The sequence below is a fragment of the Anopheles merus genome, unplaced genomic scaffold (assembly GCF_017562075.2).
Source record: "Anopheles merus strain MAF unplaced genomic scaffold, AmerM5.1 LNR4000121, whole genome shotgun sequence".
NCBI lineage: Eukaryota > Metazoa > Arthropoda > Insecta > Diptera > Culicidae > Anopheles > Anopheles merus.
Window position 1 is genome coordinate 43,617 of NW_024427701.1, and position 21,102 is coordinate 64,718.

Genomic DNA, 21,102 nt, shown 5'->3' on the forward strand with positions numbered 1-21,102 from the left:
GCTTCATTTCTGTGCTATAACGATACTTCCATCAACCAAACATAAAGAAAACTGGAAAGCTGCTGGTGCTATGCTAAAAACTTTTGTAGAAACATTTGCCGATGTATATCATAAAAAAGCTGTTACGTCCAATGTACATAGTCTAATCCTCCTCGAAGAAGAAGTAGAGCGGTTTGGTCTTGTTGACTATCACTCAACATATGCATATGAACGCAAGCTAGGAATTATAAAAAAAGGCTCATTAGAACTAATTGTAGATGTTTAGAACAGGAAATTCGTAGAATATCGGAAATTGAAAATTTTACAGGGGCTCAACAAAACGATCAACCATTTCGTCAGCCGTTTTATACGCAAAGAGGGCAAACTATTACTATGAATGTAAGGAAAAGTTTAATGCTGCGAAATGATGATGTCAACGATATGTTTATGACCACCAAAAACGTAATTTTCAAATTTGTTACAGTAACACAAGAGGAGGACAAGTTGATGATAGTTGGAAAAATGTTTCCCGTATTTTCGAATATTTTGACGAGCACATTTCTTCCACAAAGCTACATATATACTTTGTTTATAAAGATGATTTGAAAAATGACGAGGTTGTATTAGAATGCTCCGATGTCAAACATAAATTTGCTAGAACTATATAAGAAGCTGAAGGAGATATGGTATTATTTCCATTATATATACACTTAACGACTAATACAAAATAACTTGATGAGAGAATAATAAAACCATTGTAACTTGTTAACAAAATATCGATTTCATTTATTTTGTACTGCATTGTATTGTATATAAGAGTTCTAAGATATCACATGAATTAAGAGGCGAAAGTCAATGAAGTTTTAAGTCAAAAGCTTTTAAACCTCAATTAAACTTAAAGATTCTTTAATCAACTATTGGTTTGGTTGCATTTCTGCCGGCTTAGATAGTATGTAGCGTATCTCAATTTAGGTATGAAGAAATCTGCAACTTTACGGTCCCGTACTTTGGATAGTTCAGTACTTCCTACAGTTTTAAACAAGTCTATTATTCCTTTATAATTTGACAGAGTGTACATTGCTCTTTTTCCTCTTCTACTCTATGTAAAAAGGCAAAGAAATTTGGGTGCAAATGACGCTTTGAGGAGTTTCGACATCCTTTTTGTATTTATTGGAACATTAATGTACTTTTGAACCCATGCAACAAACGTATATTTGTACTGATCATCGTTTTTAAGTCGCTCGTCAAGTTCAGTCAATGCTTCGCCACTGTCGATGGTATCAAACTCTAAATTTTCCAACACTTTTGGATCAACATTCGTTTGACTGGTCTGTGACGAGATTTGATTATACAGTGAAGCAAAAGTCGCTTCCATTCCGGCCATGCGTCGAAAGATTGGTTCCATGAAACTATCCCTTTATTCCTGGAATATGCAAGTAACTTCATCTAAAATCACAAATAAAAAACAAATTAACATATATTCAAGTCACCCTTCGGACCCATATAAGTACCACGAATAAGCTGTCGTATTATGTTCTTGGTGATTAAGAATGAAGTATCGTCGGAATCTGAAATAAAGATGAAAGAACAAACCAAATATAAAAAAAAAACAAACATATATAACACATGCTTTATTTGGTTTTTCGTTTCCACGCTCTGAAAATGTTTGCTCATAATGAGTTGTATTGGCTGCTGTACAACAAGTTGCTTAGGTCTATGAAATAAATTTTAATTCACTTTCACTCACCAATCAAACCACCAGATAGTTCGGTATTAACCATTTGCAGACTCGGTTTGCTCGGATCTATAAAATGAGATAGATTATCTCAATTATAATTAAACCATGTTTCAATTTGCTTACCCGGAGTAGCGTAAGATGTTTTGGAATGCTGTTTATGTTTGCTATAGTCTGAATGGAAAACATATTATTTGTCACGAACGTACCGAACTCATATTTAAAGAAGGTGTCGTCAATTTACCTACCCATAATATCTCCTGACGTTTCCAAAGACGTTTGCTGGATTGATTTACTATGACCTATGCAGGAAGAATATGGTCATTACAAAGCGTACGAAATTGGTTAAAATAAAACTTACTCGGCGTAGCTCTAGCAGTATTTAAAAACATAGTTTGCTGTGTTTGTGCGATAGGATTTGGTTTTCCAGCAGACTTTTTAACATTTAATGGCTGTTGTACAGGTTTGCTTACTTACTTACTTATCCGGCACTACAACCGCTTTGCGGTCTTGGCCTGCCTCAGGAGTGTCCGAAACCGCTCACGGTCTCGCGCCTTCGTCTGCCAGTCCGTTATCCCGGCCTTAATGGCGGACGCCTCCACGCCATCTTGCCACCTCAATTTGGGCCTACCACGCCTCCTCTGTCCTTGTGGACGGCCTAAAAAGACTTTACGGGCTGGGTCGTTCGTTTCCATGCGTATAACATGGCCAGCCCACCGGAGCCTGGCGAGCTTTATACGCTGTACGACAGTGAGGTCGCCGTACATCTCGTATAGCTCGTCATTATAGCGGATCCTCCATTGTCCTTCCACACATACGGGGCCAAGTATCCTTCTGAGCATCTTCCTCTCGAACGCGGCTAAGAGGGTTTCGTCAGATTTGGACAGTGTCCATGTCTCAGAGGCGTATGTGAGTACTGGTACTATATAGGTACTATATAGTCCCAGCTTCGTCCGTCGCGACAGGTTCTTTGAGGTAGGTTTGCTAGTACCTGCAAAAAAGATAATGATTATTAAAAAGGTTGAGGGAAGGGTGTTCATGAACCTCACTTGGAGTAGCTCCAGCAGTCTTTAAAAAAATAGTTTGCTGTGTTTGTGTGGAGCCTGTAAGAAAAAAAAGTACTGTGAATAACGAAGTAACATAAAGGATCTTGAACTAACGAATTCTCAACTACACTCACCACAAATAGTGCCACGAATTTCTAATTTTTGTCAATTTGGAAAAACAATATAATTATTTATTGTCCCAGATGGTTGCTCTTGTTGCTGCTTTTTAGCGTTTCCAGAATCTGTATAAAAGCAACATCCAAGCAACATAATACAAATTAAGTACAAAGTTTAAGAATGATTAAAATCGAACTATAACATTGAAATACATACCAAGTGTTGTTTCTTCTTCTTCAAAACTTCTTAGCATGCTTAAGGGTCGCTTACCAGGATTCCCATTTTCGTCTACGATGCTTACGTTTTTGTTTTTGTTTTCCATATCTGTGAACAATAATGAAACATTACCATCACATCATGAAAGTGGTAAACACAATATTAATTTGTATATGTAGCAACGTAACACACTCGTATTTGATCCAGACCAATAGATCAATGAGAACGCCAACTGTAGCGAAAGGCCCTACTTGATATCGTCGATGAATCGAGTACCAGCAGTGCACGGTAAGTTTTATTAAAAAAAAAGTCTAACCTCTCTCTCTCTCTCTCTCTTCTCTCACACAGGCCAAGTATCAAAAGAGTAAGAAAGTACACGATGGCACACCAATACACACAACACGCAATTTTTTTACTTTACTTATTTTTATAGAGACTTTGAGGTCTAGCTCATTCGCCTCTTACAACACGCAATGGCACACAACGGGAGCACACAACACACGAAATGAAATGGCACATAAGTGATGGGGGACAATATCACCTACTTTTTTTCGCCAAACGATCCACAATCAAATGGGGCTTCTTTCACCCACATTTTTGACAGCAAGCGCTCCCCCGCCCGTCGTTATGAATGTCAATTTGGACTGTTTTTCCACAATCACTCCACGCTCACAGTGAGGGCTCAGATGACACTCGGGTGAGCCTGAATTTTGACACTGGTGCTGCTGGTGTAATCCTGCATGGCAGACAATTGCTCACAAATTTGTTCCATGCTATCCTCACGCAAGGTCAAAGAATCTAAAGACAGTTCAATGGTATTGGTTTTACTTGATTCGGAAGATATCGAATCCGTTTCGGAATCAGAATAACTGTTTCTAGCCTCCAAAATGTAACACACAAACGCGCACACATACACTATACACTCTTTTTTTATTGGAAATAGAGCGGCAAGAAAAAACAATTGCTCAAGGGTCGATGCCTCTGTCGTAGCTGTATTTTATTCTTACAAATACTAGTAAGAGTTAGTACTTACGAATGTCGTGCTGGGAAGCGTATACCAGGAACACGTGGTTTTCGTGAGAGGTCAAGGGGGATCACAACTCACGCGACGGATTCTCCAAAATATCACGGATGCCGTAGGCGGATTCCAAACGTAGCCTTTTTTACTCAGCTACTACCACTTAACACCAATCACTACTATTTAAAAAAAAAATCATCACTTAACATTCACTGGTTGGTTCCGACCCAAATAGCCAAATCATGATAACAGACTCATATCAGAACCGATTTACGACGTCTTATATAATGACTTAAAGACATACTTATAGCAGTAATAATAAGACTTGGTTTGTGAAAATTATTAAGCCATAATTATAGAAAAAAGTACCATAATATGAAATATTTAATTTATGGTATTGAAACATTTCAGACTCATTTCATGGTTCATTTTGTTGAAATGAAATAATTCGAAAAAAATTTAAAGTTTCGATGATTCGTTAAAAAAATTTCGTTGTTTATTTTATTCGTTTAGTTTTGCTTGACAGCTCAATGTTTTTTATCTCTTTCCGTACACGCGCCAAAAACATATCCGCCGAATGAAAATACAATACAAATGAGTATTGTGTTGGGTTTGAAAATTCCTCGTAAATTCATCAGACTGCAAACTGGAAGGTTCTAGTTTTTTGTTTCAATCGAGTATTGTGTTCCGACTGCAGGCTATTGCATAGGGCTATTGCCACAACTCACTGGCGAAGCACTGTGATTAGAAAGCAGAAAATAATAAAAAAAACTTTTAGTTCAAAGAGTTTGTACGTGTTTTCCGTATCCGTGAGAAGAAACGTGAGTAGTACATGAGTACAGTACTGATTTTCTAATGTATTAAAAGCATTTCTATTTGTTTACAGTAATATCTAACTATGCCATTCTCATAGTGCAAATCCGTGGGCCTAAAGGGTACGCTGAATTAAGCATTCTTCCTGATTCCTGGGTTCAAGGCACTAGCCATAAAAAACCTATCTGTTTTGGCCAAACGTTAAAGGAAACATACAACATCTAATTACGAATGATAATAGTGTTCCGGAAGAAGGATGAACGAAACAGGAGTGTCAGATTAAGCGGCAAGGATTATCATACGAAGCTGCTGATTGCACTATAATGATCATGTCCGGCGAATCATCTACAGATTCCGGAAAGGAACCGATATTAGCTAGTTGCAGAGAAACAACTTCATACGCTGATATGTTTTCAACAAGAATTGTGGAAAACTCTTTAACTCCAATCCGCGTCGAGAATGAAATCGACATCTCCTCACCACCTATGTCGCCTCTTACACCAAGTTTGTCAGAAGTGGATGAATATGTTGGTTCAGTTGAGGTAGTCCCAGAAGAAGTTTCACGTGACAAGACGATAAAAGAAATACTAGAAGCCCAAACTAATATGATGATAGAGCTTCGTAATGAGCAAAAGCAGATTTTAAAAGAACAAAAGAAAATAGTGAGTCGTATCGGCATAATCGAAGTACAATTAAATACTTTACTTAATCATACCGAAGTAAGTACTACTAATCTTACTGGTTTTGACCATCCATTCGTAGACAATGTCGAAGATCTGGAAAAATTTGAAAAAGATTTAGATGAGGAGAATATTATAACCAAGTAGTAAGCTTATTGAAACAAAAAAATATTGATAAAGATATAAACAACAGAATGTTAGCAACTCTTGATGCCCTTTTCGATAGGAATTTCTTAACAAAGTGCACATGGACCGGTATTTCTAAATCAGGAACTAAAATAGCAATGCATTCATTTAAAAATGTAGTAAATCTTTTTAAATGCGTAGGAAGTACTAACCTTGTGCCAGTCACAGATGAAACGGTGCGAGGTTTCTTCATGAATAGATTGAAACACGCATTATAACGATCTAAGGCCAAAGGTCTACGCAAATCAACTAGCCGTAAAAGAAAATTAATATAAATTCTTGTCTACATTAAGAAACATTAAACATTTCATTTATTTGCCTTACTTACTACATAAATCTAGCTCTAACATTTTCTATTTCAATACGTGAAATTAAACTTAGGTTAACGTGTGCAACAATGGAATAAACAAATATTCAGAACTATTATCTACACTATAGGCAACTAATTTGCATTTAATATCGCCAGGATGACAAACTAGTTCGTTAGGATTTAAGCTCTTAAGATCGCCAACAAAAATGTTAATAATTCTTGATGGAAATGGCGATAAAATAATCTGTCTTGTCGGTTATTTCTTGTCCAAATATACTTATCTTTTTATTGTTTTGTTCTGAAGACTTTGTGTATTTGACAATCTTGTTGTCTTTTGTCATGTACCATTCGTTTCCGTTATCTTTACAAAGTATAAAATTTTCATTTGCAAGATGGTATCCCCATTTGGTTTGGTTTTGGTTGATATGTAAAATTCTTTATGATTCATAGAACGTAAATCATGACTAAATGCTTCCAATTCCGATAGTCTATTTACTATTTGTTGAAGATGCTGATCTGCTTTGCGAAGATGTTTTTTTAAACCTCCCAGAGCCTTTTCAAAATCATAGGTGGAAATTGAAGGTAAAGGACCGAACTTTTGTACTTCTTTTGAGATGTGAATTAAGTTGTGCACATTACTGGTTAAAAATTTCTCTCCGTACAGTTTACCGAAATCTTCAACATAAGCCTTAAGCATTTCACCAGCGATTTTCCAATTAGAACGATAAACTTCAGAAGATAGCAAAACTATGGCACAAAACAAGAGTTTGAAGTGCTCATATTCTTTATCAGGCAAATTATCTTTCAAAATATAATGCTAAGATAGTTTAAAAAACTATGGAATTGGGTACCTTTCCAAAATTTGAGGTCTTCTAGTGGACCAAGTTTTCGATGGATTTCTTTGGGCAGTTTAACTTTTATAATTTTTTTAGATATTTCTTCAATCTGTTTAGCAAACCATTTAGTTCTAAGACCTAGTTTTCCATCTCTCCAACCTAATAGTAATCTACGCATTATCCCCAAATCGATTAAATGAAGATTGTCACCAACTATGACATCATCAATAATATCGAAATTCTTCAAGCCTAGAAGAGGCGATACTTCCCTGTGATGTTTTCCGTACGCCTTACGACGAAATTTACGATCCGTTCTCAGTGGTGCATTTGTATCCTTAAAAATGGTACATCTGCCTTCGTCATTGAATTCTCCCTCGCAGCCCAAGTAGCACAATTCTTTTAAGAAACCGTTAAAAGTATGCCTAAAAGTATTACTTTTAGCTTTCCATACAGCAGTAATTTCAGGGCTTAAAACACTGCGTAACGCTTTCCTGGCTTCGTTAAAAATTCAAATTTCGCCGGTATTTTTAACGAAAAATATCAAACTCAACGAACAAATCGACAGAGATGGCTGTATTGCTCTGTCTCATTCTATATGCATTTGCTAGATCTTCGTTAAGTTACAACAGAAGGTGTTAATATTTCATGGAATAAATGCATAAATTCACCACAAATACTTTTATTCGACATTTCATCGTTTTGTCACTGCATATTGTCACTGTATCACATAAGTTTCTTTCATTCCATGGGTTTCTTCCATTATATCAGCATGGAGGTCAGCTGCAGCCGTGTACGAAAAGCATGATGTCCAAACGCTATCCAAATCAAATATGCTGCGGAATATAAAACTTATGTAGCTCATGTGAAGATAATGGTAATATCGATACACTGACCTGTTATAAAATCATGATGACACACAAATTAAACAATAGCTGATAAAAGTTGTCGCAGACGCTTGGTTTTGTTGCCATCTACACACAAGCTACACACACGAAGCTTGACGAACTTTTTGACATAAGAAATGGAGGCGCCATGTACGTGACCATGTACAGTATGTCTCAAAAATTATCGTCATCAAGAGCATATTATTTTGCCCAAGAAAATATACATTTTTATGAAAAAATTTCTCATTTGCAAATATTTCATACCTTTATCAAACTCTTCACATGTATTATTTGAAAATATGAAATATTAATTTTTTATTTTTAAATTCTTTTTTTATTATCACCGCAGCTTCAAATAGAGGAAAAAGAAAACACATAGTTTTCAAACAGTTAATAAAAAAATAGTTTGGTGTAAAAATAAATACGCATTATTACATAAATAAGAATGAAAATGATTTTCCGAATATTGAATAAATTGGAAATGGTGTACATAAATTTGAAAAACACTGTGTGTTATAGTAACCCGAATCGAACAAAAACGAGTGTAACGGAATACGTCGTTATGATGTAACGCTGGCAAATGTCATATTCTCTTAAGAAACTCTATTTGATTTTTAAAGGCTTTAAAAAACTGTTAATAATCAAATAGAGTTTCTTAAGGCTACTTGGGAGGTGCACTTTGCACATCCCTCGTTTGCATTGAAATATGCAACACCTGAAAAGAAAAATAGTATGAGTACTATATAAGATATCAATTCAAATGCGAATATAAAGTACATGAACACAAATGATTTGCGAGATGTAGCGTAAAGCCACAGCTTTGAATCGTTGTGAAGAATTTTGCCAGGATGCAGTCTGATTTTTAATTTTGGTAAGAATAATACTAGGCCTAGAGCCCTTTGATCAAGTTACGCTAAAATAAACTAACTTATCTACCTTACTGTTGTGGATAGACGTGCCGAGCCCTGGATTTGCCGTAGCAGTTGCGCTGCTGCTGGTCGACATCCAGGGATCGACACTGCGCTCGCGCACACTACTACGCCACACTTAGCGATGCGCGCTTAGTGTGTGCAGAGTGCATCTAACCCAGAAGAGTGACCCGGCGCTCTAGCACCAATCGAACACGACATCGAACATGAAAAATGTATGGGATTTGACATGTTTGTCTTGTTTGTTTGTTTGTTGTCTGACAGTGCACCTCCATATGATTATATGGGTTTGTTCGTGTCGGACGTCGTGTTCGATGCTGCTAGAGCGCCGCCTGAGTGTGTTACAGGCTACCGGTCGAGCAGGGCTCACGGTGCGGCTCGTGCGCGCGGCCCCATACTTCATTGTATTGTGTTTTGTTATTATTTATTATTGTATTCGTTTTATAAATGTGTAAAAGCATCGAAACATAAAACTTACACTACTAGTACAATATAGAATAAAAAAAGAAGAAGAAAAATACAGGTGGTCCCCGAGATACACGGTTAATGGGAACTGAAAACGCCCGAAAAATACAGTGTATCTCCAATTTCCGCGTAAATCGAATCCAGTAATTTTCAGCCCAAATTTAACTAATGTTCATGTAATTTTGCAAGCATGGGGTGGTTTTAGCCACTTAGTTAATTATTTGATAAAATTCTGACTAAATTTAACAGTTTTAACTCTTTGAAATGTTTTGAACATTCGATCAAAAGAGAATTTTTTTGGCCTTTGACAGTAGATGTGTCAAATCAGTAAAATTTGCTCAAATAATTGTCAAATTCAGAAAACCGCGTATCTCCGAATCCGCGCATAAGAGGTACCGTGTATCTATAATTTTAAACATAAAAATTTAAAAAAGCACCGTTAGAAGGTGAGAACCGACGCTATACTTTTAGCTTTAGCCGTTCTCTTAGGTAATGGACAGAAAAGCGCTGAATGCGATTAGTCACATGCGCCAAGAAATTAGTTTTCTCATTTACTACTGTTTGAGGTACTATTATGACTCATTATTGTATCTCTATAGGGATAATCATATATGATGTGATTTAAACCATTTGAAATTTAACAAAATGCATGCGACGAAGCGGAAAAAATCGCAGCTGCTGTTATTTATGTCCAATCCCATACTAAAGCTTGCACTACGATCAACAGCAACGCGCAAAGAAAGGGTGAAGGGTCATGCCGCCCTGGCAGCATCGTGATCGAGAGGGCAAGGGTGCCATACCGCCCTGGATGCAGCATCACTTGCATCAGCATCACACAAAATCGCATCGAGCAGCAGCAACGTGTGAAGTAAGGGCGAGGGTCTATGCCACCAAGCATCAGCAGCAGAGTGCAGCAGCAAAAACAGCAGGAACGTGTGAAGGAAGGGCGAGGGTCCATGTCGCCCAGCATCAACAACAGCAGCAATAGTGTCACAATGTCCGAGGAGGGCGAGGTTGCCCTGCTGCAACACTGTGAGTGGAAAGAGGGGCGAGACCACATGACGTCCCGGTGGCAATCTTGTTCTATAACAAGGGAGTGTTCTATAACAAACGAGGGGCAAGGGAGGACATGCCGCCCCGGCTACAGCCCGTTTCATGAACAGGGACAGGGACTTCATAATCACCATCTCATCAGCGAGCTTCAACCCGATGAAGGCACACGCAGCATCAAGTGCGATGGCGATGGCGGGGCGGAAAAGGGTGCCGGTAGCCGTAAGCTAAGAAAAGCGCCCACACCACAGCATTCCCAGATTTCATCAGCATCGGCCGGAAGGTGTCACCACACCGGTATTCCCTCAGTGGAATATCCCGTGTCGGTTCGACTCCTCCGGATAAATAAAGGGAGAGATGTTGTGGGCAGCCGTGCGTGCCGACCCTTGGACTTGCCGTGGCAGTTGCGCTGCCACCGGTCAACGTCTACGGGGACGACAGTGTGTACACGCACACTGTCGCACACACTAAGCGTGCAAGGCTTACACAAATTGCGAAGGAAGTGTGGGGCATGTTTCTGTATGAATAAAAGTATAAAACACACTGGAAAATCATTTTATAATTTTCCAAATCTAAACAAAACATATGAGAAGGCGAAAAAACATAGCGCGTTGGAATTTGAGGAGGAAAACATATAAGACGTCTAGCAGTTTTTCGTCTGCGTCAGAGCGCGCACTAAAGATGCGTTACCTGTCAAAACCATACAAGTTGCATGAAAAAAGACTTCAACAACTACATTTTCGTAAGTGGTTGCCAACAGAGCAATCCGTATCCATTAGCCGGCAGCTGGAACTAACTATTGACTCCGATGATTCGTAAGATTCCGGATGTCGATGGCGGCTCCGGATGGTAAATGGTTCTAGCCTTGGAATATTGCACCTTCCTTACGAAGCCGCTTGGCGGAGTTATTTAGAAACGATGCCGATTTTTGTCTTTACCCATTACTAGTTTTTTTACAATAACATGAGATCTTTACATGGTATTACAAGACGCTCGATCCTCCTCTCACTCTTGTTGGCCTGATTGGTTTAATCCGATGATAGTTCTACTACAGATGTACCAATCGGGTAAATTAAGGTTCACGCCCAGTAATCCGCACTTTTGACAACCAAATTTATGATATGAAATAGTGTTTGTGTAAAAGCGTTATTAGGGACCAATTCTAAGTGATAGAATGTAAGAGGAAGTGTTACTTGTTTAGGTAATAAAGATCATTCGAGTCTAGAAAGTCAAAGCGTACGAATGATACAAAAAAATCGGTCAAAAGTACAGACATTTGATGAAAAGGTTTAGTATCTTTCAATTTTTTGAATACATGCTTACTTGTATTTACCTTTTAAAAAAGCTCTGGCAGGAGAATCCGCTATTATTGCCCGTACTTTAATTGTGACTCGACGATTATTCAGCACCATACCAACGTCCATTACATATTCAGCTCATGAACCAGTGGTTTCATAAACCTTCTCACATCTTTTGGTTTGGTACGTCCACAAAAAATAGCTGCTGTGATTGGGGCAATCTGAGGCATTTCCTTTATGTTGATCATGATCGGCCAAAATTGTATTTTACTGCTTTGTGCAACGGAAGCCCGTCGATGAAAATGTTTAAAGATAGCGTTTCTGGTACTGTTGCAAATCTAAAAACAAAACAAAAACAAAAAGCAATTAAATAATGGAAGAAATAATAAATTAATTATTCTAAATGTGTTTCAAATAGCCTTACCGTAAACTTTGAATTAGACTTTCCTAATGCCACGGTTCCAGAATGAACCATTTCCCAGATCTTTTATTTTTGGACGCTTTCTATTGATGTTTAGAAGCGTTCTGGCATCTTTTGGGAGAGCAAAATTAGTCTTCGTCCTCAAAATCTTAAGCAACATATTTATCGCCGAGTGCTTTAGATTGGTATACAATGCAAAAATAATGCAAACAATCAGAGACTGACATTGTATCAAAATCAATAGCTCCTTCGTCTATCTCATCTTCTCTTCGTCACTCTCAGCTTCTTTCGTTCGACACTCTCAGCTTCACCTTCACCACACTCGGCTCTTCTTTACCACTCTCGGCTTCTTCCTCGTTTGGACTAAAGATCAGCGGAAATTGTTCGCCATCCCCTTGAAAAGATGCTTCACCAAGAAGTTTCGCTGTAATGTCACTGTTTGGTTGCATCATACCTGCAACAAAAGAACAATTCGTATATTCATGCAATCTGATATGGTTAATAAAAGAAAAATAGCACAAACCATCAGTCGTATCGGAATAGTCGAATTCCGCAGCAGCACCACACTCTTCTTCTTTTCTTAAATCTTCCAACTTCTTTTTCGTCTGCCTACAACAAACCACTCTTTTTCATATTGCGTGCGTAATTTTCATCAGCCATTTGGTTAATTAATTTTAGTTTATATTATTTTTTACTTCACATCAACCACGCACTGTACAACAATCACCCACCGTAGCACGCCAAGATCTGTCAAAGCATACGCCATTACCGTATTAATACACGATGCGCAATCTCAGATTGCGCATATATTCGTTTTATCAAAATATATGTCATTTCCCGTAGCCAACCCTGAGCTATAAACGTCATTCCATACAATTTCAGATTGCGCCAAGATTGCGCATAAATTTTCAAGATTATATGTCCGAGATATATATAATTTTTTTTTGACAGATAAATATATCAAACCGACCCGTTTGACAGATAAATATATGCGCAATCTGAGATTGCGCATCGTCTATTGCTACGGTTACACATGAAGAAATGAACGAAGAAAAAGTCTTTTCTTCGTTTCTTCTTTGATTCTTTCTGTATTTGTCAAAATCTTCGATAAATAACAACTGCAATGCAACAAAACTTGAAAAGACCGTTAATGAAGATGAAAGTTTCGTGAAACAGTTCAACCTTGAAAATTTTTAGATTTTTTCGGTTGTTGTCTTAGGTTTTTAGCTATCTGCATGATATAAAATAGCAAGTATCAGAACCAATTTCTTTTAAGACTGTGGAGTCTGATAATAGAAGAAAACAAATTATAAGACTTTTTTCCGACCTTGTGGTCGTAATGTGGCTATTTGGGGAACGGCTGCGCCAAATATAATCGTGTTGTTCGTCGAGCGTTTATTCATCAAAGTAGGACGAGATCCTGACATTCGCTACGCTCTATACCTCGCCTGGCTTGCATCGCCCTGGTTGATACGCCTTGAAGCTTAGGTTTACATGTGGTGATCGAGGAGCTTAGCTAGGGTAACGCTTCCCATAATGTCGTGGGATTGGTTCAACCAATTCAGTTCTGAACAAACTTGGTTTAGATGATCAGCCTCAACTTTTATAACAAAATAACGATCGGATGTTTAATTTGGGATTACTTAATTATCTGCAAGTAAACGAGGAATATTTTACCAGATACAATCTAATAGGGCTATATATAACGTAGTTTATAATGTATACAGCGCTGCTGAATTCAATAATTTGCTATGTTTACATAGCAAATGATTTTATAAACAACAATGGTACTATGCTGTCAATTTGCACATTGGTATCACAGTTCAACAAATTCAGTTGGCGCGATTATCCAGGCCCGCACTCGAACGTTCGTTTTTTTAAACATAATAAAGAAATACCGCTTAAGCAAAGAAAAAGATATCCCTACCTATTTTCAGTTATTTTCTCTAATATCTAACTTTCAGGAGGAAAGACACAAGCATCAACATAGTGGGAAAGTCTGCTACTGAAAGCGATTTAAACGCCATAACGATGATTTTTTTAACTGTGAAAAATTTCATGAAAATGCGAAATATTTCAACAGCTTCAAACCCTTACGGCCAAGCTACACGTACCGGACGACATCGGACGATGCCATAAATCTGTTGACGCCAACTGTCAAATCTCATACAAAATCGACCCGCTGTGATCCGAACGGCCCGGCCCGACGCGAATCTCTTGTCTGCGGTCTACGTTTATCGCATCGTCCGATGTCGTCCGGACGTGTAGCTTGGCCGTTACAGCCAAGCTACACGTACCGGACGACATCGGACGATGCGATAAAACGTAGGACCGGAGACAAGAGACTCGCGTCGGGCCGGGCCGTACCCAAATAGCCAGAAGTTCTTAAGCAGCTCATTTTGGCACGCTAAAGATCGCTGCTCTAATTCGCCTTTTGCAGTAGATAAACAGCATCAACCCAAATAGCCAAATCATGATAACAGACTCATACCAGAACCGATTTACGACGTCTTATATAGTGACTTAAGGATATACTTATAGCAGTAATTATAAGACTTGGTTTGTGAAAATTATTAAGCCATTATTATAGAAAAAAGTACCATAATATGAAATATTTAATTTATGGTATTGAAACATTTCAGACTCATTTCATGGTTCATTTGTTGAAATGAAATAATTCGAAAAAAATTTAAAGTTTCGATGATTCGTTAAAAAAATTTCGTTGTTTATTTTATTCGTTTAGTTTTGCTTGACAGCTCAATGTTTTTTATCTCTTTCCGTACACGCGCCAAAAACATATCCGCCGAATGAAAATACAATACAAATGAGTATTGTGTTGGGTTTGAAAATTATTCATAAATTCATCAGACTGCAAACTGGAAGGTTTTAGTTTTTTGTTTCAATCGAGTATTGTGTTCCGACTGCAGGCTATTGCATAGGGCTATTGCCACAACTCACTGGCGAAGCACTGTGATTAGAAAGCAGAAAATAATAAAAAAAACTTTTAGTTCAAAGAGTTTGTACGTGTTTTCCGTATCCGTGAGAAGAAACGTGAGTAGTACATGAGTACAGTACTGATTTTCTAATGTATTAAAAGCATTTCTATTTGTTTACAGTAATATCTAACTATGCCATTCTCAATAGTGCAAATCCGTGGGCCTAAAGGGTACGCTGAATTAAGCATTCTTCCTGATTCCTGGGTTCAAGGCACTAGCCATAAAAAAACCTATCTGTTTTGGCCAAACGTTAAAGGAAACATACAACATCTAATTACGAATGATAATAGTGTTCCGGAAGAAGGATGAACGAAACAGGAGTGTCAGATTAAGCGGCAAGGATTATTATACGAAGCTGCTGATTGCACTATAATGATCATGTCCGGCGAATCATCTACAGATTCCGGAAAGGAACCGATATTAGCTAGTTGCAGAGAAACAACTTCATACGCTGATATGTTTTCAACAAGAATTGTGGAAAACTCTTTAACTCCAATCCGCGTCGAGAATGAAATCGACATCTCCTCACCACCTATGTCGCCTCTTACACCAAGTTTGTCAGAAGTGGATGAATATGTTGGTTCAGTTGAGGTAGTCCCAGAAGAAGTTTCACGTGACAAGACGATAAAAGAAATACTAGAAGCCCAAACTAATATGATGATAGAGCTTCGTAATGAGCAAAAGCAGATTTTAAAAGAACAAAAGAAAATAGTGAGTCGTATCGGCATAATCGAAGTACAATTAAATACTTTACTTAATCATACCGAAGTAAGTACTACTAATCTTACTGGTTTTGACCATCCATTCGTAGACAATGTCGAAGATCTGGAAAAATTTGAAAAAGATTTAGATGAGGAAGAATATTATAACCAAGTAGTAAGCTTATTGAAACAAAAAAATATTGATAAAGATATAAACAACAGAATGTTAGCAACTCTTGATACCCTTTTCGATAGGAGTTTCTTAACAAAGTGCACATGGACCGGTATTTCTAAATCAGGAACTAAAATAGCAATGCATTCATTTAAAAATGTAGTAAATCTTTTTAAATGCGTAGGAAGTACTAACCTTGTGCCAGTCACAGATGAAACGGTGCGAGGTTTCTTCATGAATAGATTGAAACACGCTTTAGAACGATCTAAGGCCAAAGGTCTACGCAAATCAACTAGCCGTAAAAGAAAATTAATATAAATTCTTGTCTACATTTAAGAAACATTAAACATTTCATTTATTTGCCTTCCTTACTACATAAATCTAGCTCTAACATTTTCTATTTCAATACGTGAAATTAAACTTAGGTTAACGTGTGCAACAATGGAATAAACAAATATTCAGAACTATTATCTACACTATAGGCAACTAATTTGCATTTAATATCGCCAGGATGACAAACTAGTTCGTTAGGATTTAAGCTCTTAAGATCGCCAACAAAAATGTTAATAATTCTTGATGGAAATGGCGATAAAAAATAATCTGTCTTGTCGGTTATTTCTTGTCCAAATATACTTATCTTTTTATTGTTTTGTTCTGAAGACTTTGTGTATTTGACAATCTTGTTGTCTTTTGTCATGTACCATTCGTTTCCGTTATCTTTACAAAGTATAAAATTTTTCATTTGCAAGATGGTATCCCCATTTGGTTTGGTTTTGGTTGATATGTAAAATTCTTTATGATTCATAGAACGTAAATCATGACTAAATGCTTCCAATTCCTATAGTCTATTTACTATTTGTTGAAGATGCTGATCTGCTTTGCGAAGATGTTTTTTTAAACCTCCCAGAGCCTTTTCAAAATCATAGGTGGAAATTGAAGGTAAAGGACCGAACTTTTGTACTTCTTTTGAGATGTGAATTAAGTTGTGCACATTACTGGTTAAAAATTTCTCTCCGTACAGTTTACCGAAATCTTCAACATAAGCCTTAAGCATTTCACCAGCGATTTTCCAATTAGAACGATAAACTTCAGAAGATAGCAAAACTATGGCACAAAACAAGAGTTTGAAGTGCTCATATTCTTTATCAGGCAAATTATCTTTCAAAATATAAATGCTAAGATAGTTTAAAAAACTATGGAATTGGGTACCTTTCCAAAATTTGAGGTCTTCTAGTGGACCAAGTTTTCGATGGATTTCTTTGGGCAGTTTAACTTTTATAATTTTTTTAGATATTTCTTCAATCTGTTTAGCAAACCATTTAGTTCTAAGACCTAGTTTTCCATCTCTCCAACCTAATAGTAATCTACGCATTATCCCCAAATCGATTAAATGAAGATTGTCACCAACTATGACATCATCAATAATATCGAAATTCTTCAAGCCTAGAAGAGGCGAACTTCCCTGTGATGTTTTCCGTACGCCTTACGACGAAATTTACGATCCGTTCTCAGTGGTGCATTTGTATCCTTAAAAATGGTACATCTGCCTTCGTCATTGAATTCTCCCTCGCAGGTGCACTTTGCACATCCCTCCTTTGCATTGAAATATGCAACACCTGAAAAGAAAAATAGTATGAGTACTATATATTCACATTTGAATTGATATCTTATAAAATACATGAACACAAATGATTTGCGAGATGTAGCGTAAAGCCACAACTTTTAATCGTTGTGAAGAATTTTGCCATGAGGCAGTCTGATTTTTAATTTTGGTAAGAATAATAGTAGGCCTAGAGCCCTTTGATCAAGTTACGCTAAATTAAACTAACTTATCTACCTTACTGTTGTGGATAGACGTGCCGAGCCCTGGATTTGCCGTAGCAGTTGCGCTGCTGCTGGTCGACATCCAGGGATGGACACTGCGCTCACGCACACTACTACGCCACACTTAGCGATGCGCGCTAAGTGTGTGCAGAGCGCACCTAACCCAGAAGCGTGAGTGTGTTACAGGCTACCGGTCAAGCAGAGCTCACGGTGCGGCTCGTGCGCGCGGCCCCATACTTCATTGTATTGCGTTTTGTTATCATTTATTATTGTATTCGTTTTAATAAATGAGTAAAAGTTTCAAAACATAAAACTTACACTACTAGTACAATATAGAAGAAAATAATAAAAAAAAATACAGGTGGTCCCCGAGATACACGGTTAATGGGAACCGAAAACGCCCGTAAAATACAGTGTATCTCGAATTTCCGCGTAAGTCGAATCCAGTAATTTTCAGCCCAAATTTAACTAATGTTCATGTAATTTTGCAAGCATGGGGTGGTTTTAGCTACTTAGTTAATTATTTGATAAAATTCTGACTAAATTTAAGAGTTTTAACTCTTTTGAAATGTTTTGAACATTCGATCAAAAGAGAATTTTTTGGCCTTTGACAGTAGATGTGTCAAATCAGTAAAATTTGCTCAAAGAACTTTCAAATTCAGAAAACCGCGTATCTCCGAATCCGCGCATAAGAGGTACCGTGTATCTATAATTTTAAACATAATAATTTAAAAAAGTACCGTTAGAAGGTGAGAACCGACGCTATACTTTTAGCTTTTAGCCGTTCTCTTAGGTAATGGACAGAAAAGCGCTGAAAGCGATTTTGTCACATGCGCCAAGAAATTAGTTTTCTCAATTTACTACTTGTTTAAGGTAATATTATGACTCATTATTGTTTCTATATAGGGATATCATTATATATAGCGACGAAGCGGCAAAATCGCAGCTGCTGTCATTTATGTCCAATCCCATACAAAGCTTGCACTACGAGCAACAGCAACGCGCAAAGAAAGGGTGAAGGGTCATGACGCCTTGGCTGCATCGTGATCGAGAGGGCAAGGGTGCCATACCGCCCTGGATGCAGCATCACTTGCATCAGCATCAGCACCAGCAGCAGCGAGCAGCAGCAACGTGTGAAGTAGGGCGAGGGTCTATGCCACCAAGCATCAGCAGCAGAATGCAGCAGCAAAAACAGCAGGAACGTGTGGAGGAAGGGCGAGGGTCCATGTCGCCCAGCATCAACAACAGCAGCAATAGTGTCACAATGTCCAAGGAGGGCGAGGTTACCCTGCTGCAACACTGTGAGTGAAAAGAGGGCGAGACCACATGACGTCCCGGTGGCAATCTTGTTCTATGGGGGCAAGGCCGCACGGCTACAGCCCGTTTCATGAACAGGGACAGGGACTTCATAATCACCATCTCATCAGGGAGCTTCAACCCGATGAAGGCACACGCAGCAACACCGCTGCCGCAAGTAATCGTTGCCAACACGAATCAAGTGCGATGGCGATGGCGGGGCGGAAAAGGGTGCCGGTAGCCGTAAGCTAAGAAAAGCGCCCACACCACAGCATTCCCAGATTTCATCAGCATCGGCCGGAAGGTGTCACCACACCGGTATTCCCTCAGTGGAATATCCCGTGTCGGTTCGACTCCTCCGGATAAATAAAGGGAGAGATGTTGTGGGCAGCCGTGCGTGCCGACCCTTGGACTTGCCGTGGCAGTTGCGCTGCCACCGGTCAACGTCTACGGGGACGACAGTGTGTACACGCACACTGTCGCACACACTAAGCGTGCAAGGCTTACACAAATTGCGAAGGAAGTGTGGGGCATGTTTCTGTATGAATAAAAGTATAAAACACACTGGAAAATCATTTTATAATTTTCCAAATCTAAACAAAACATATGAGAAGGCGAAAAAACATAGCGCGTTGGAATTTGAGGAGGAAAACATATAAGACGTCTAGCAGTTTTTCGTCTGCGTCAGAGCGCGCACTAAAGATGCGTTACCTGTCAAAACCATACAAGTTGCATGAAAAAAGACTTCAACAACTACATTTTCGTAAGTGGTTGCCAACAGAGCAATCCGTATCCATTAGCCGGCAGCTGGAACTAACTATTGACTCCGATGATTCGTAAGATTCCGGATGTCGACTGGCGGCTCCGGATGGTAAATGGTTCTAGCCTTGGAATATTGCACCTTCCTTACGAAGCCGCTTGGCGGAGTTATTTAGAAACGATGCCGATTTTTGTCTTTACCCATTACTAGTTTTTTTACAATAACATGAGATCTTTACATGGTATTACAAGACGCTCGATCCTCCTCTCACTCTTGTTGGCCTGATTGGTTTAATCCGATGATAGTTCTACTACAGATGTACCAATCGGGTAAATTAAGGTTCACGCCCAGTAATCCGCACTTTTGACAACCAAATTTATGATATGAAATAGTGTTTGTGTAAAAGCGTTATTTAGGGACCAATTCTAAGTGATAGAATGTAAGAGGAAGTGTTACTTGTTTAGGTAATAAAGATCATTCGAGTCTAGAAAGTCAAAGCGTACGAATGATACAAAAAAAATCGGTCAAAAGTACAGACATTTGATGAAAAGGTTTAGTATCTTTCAATTTTTTGAATACATGCTTACTTTGTATTTACCTTTTAAAAAAGCTCTGGCAGGAGAATCCGCTATTATTGCCCGTACTTTAATTGTGACTCGACGATTATTCAGCACCATACCAACGTCCATTAACATATTCAGCTCATGAACCAGTGGTTTCATAAACCTTCTCACATCTTTTGGTTTGGTACGTCCACAAAAATAGCTGCTGTGATTGGGGCAATCTGAGGCATTTCCTTTATGTTGATCATGATCGGCCAAAATTGTATTTTACTGCTGTTGTGCAACGGAAGCCCGTCGAAGAAAATGTTTAAAGATAGTGTTTCTGATATTGTTGCAAATCTAAAAACAAAACAAAAACAAAAAAGCAATTAAATAATGGAAGAAATTAATAAATTAATTAATTCTAAGTGTGTTTCATACAGCCTTACCGTAAACTTTGAATTAGACTTTTCCTAATGCCACGGTTCCAGAATGAACCATTTCCCAGATCTTTTATTTTTGGACGCTTTCTATTGATGTTTAGAAGCGTTCTGGCATCTTTTGGGAGAGCAAAATTAGTCTTCGTCCTCAAAATCTTAAGCAACATATTTATCGCCGAGTGCTTTAGATTGGTATACAATGCAAAATAATGCAAACAATCAGAGACTGACATTGTATCAAAATCAATAGCTCCTTCGTCTATCTCATCTTCTTCTTCGTCACTCTCAGCTTCTCCTTCTACACTCTCAGCTTCACCTTCACCACACTCGGCTTCTCCTTTACCACTCTCGGCTTCCTCCTCGTTTGGACTAAAGATCAGCGGAAATT

General features: G+C 38.2%; 1 long non-coding RNA gene across 1 annotated transcript; it reads right to left on the minus strand.

The window, feature by feature from the left end:
- Positions 1 to 2,777: 2,777 nt before the first annotated feature.
- LOC121601588 lies at positions 2,778 to 3,226 on the minus strand. The gene is made up of 3 exons (XR_006006134.1): positions 3,094 to 3,226; positions 2,895 to 3,002; positions 2,778 to 2,817 (listed from the first exon to the last, which is right to left on the minus strand). It is a non-coding gene; the product is annotated as an uncharacterized LOC121601588 (long non-coding RNA).
- Between the last annotated feature and the right edge of the window lie 17,876 nt (positions 3,227 to 21,102).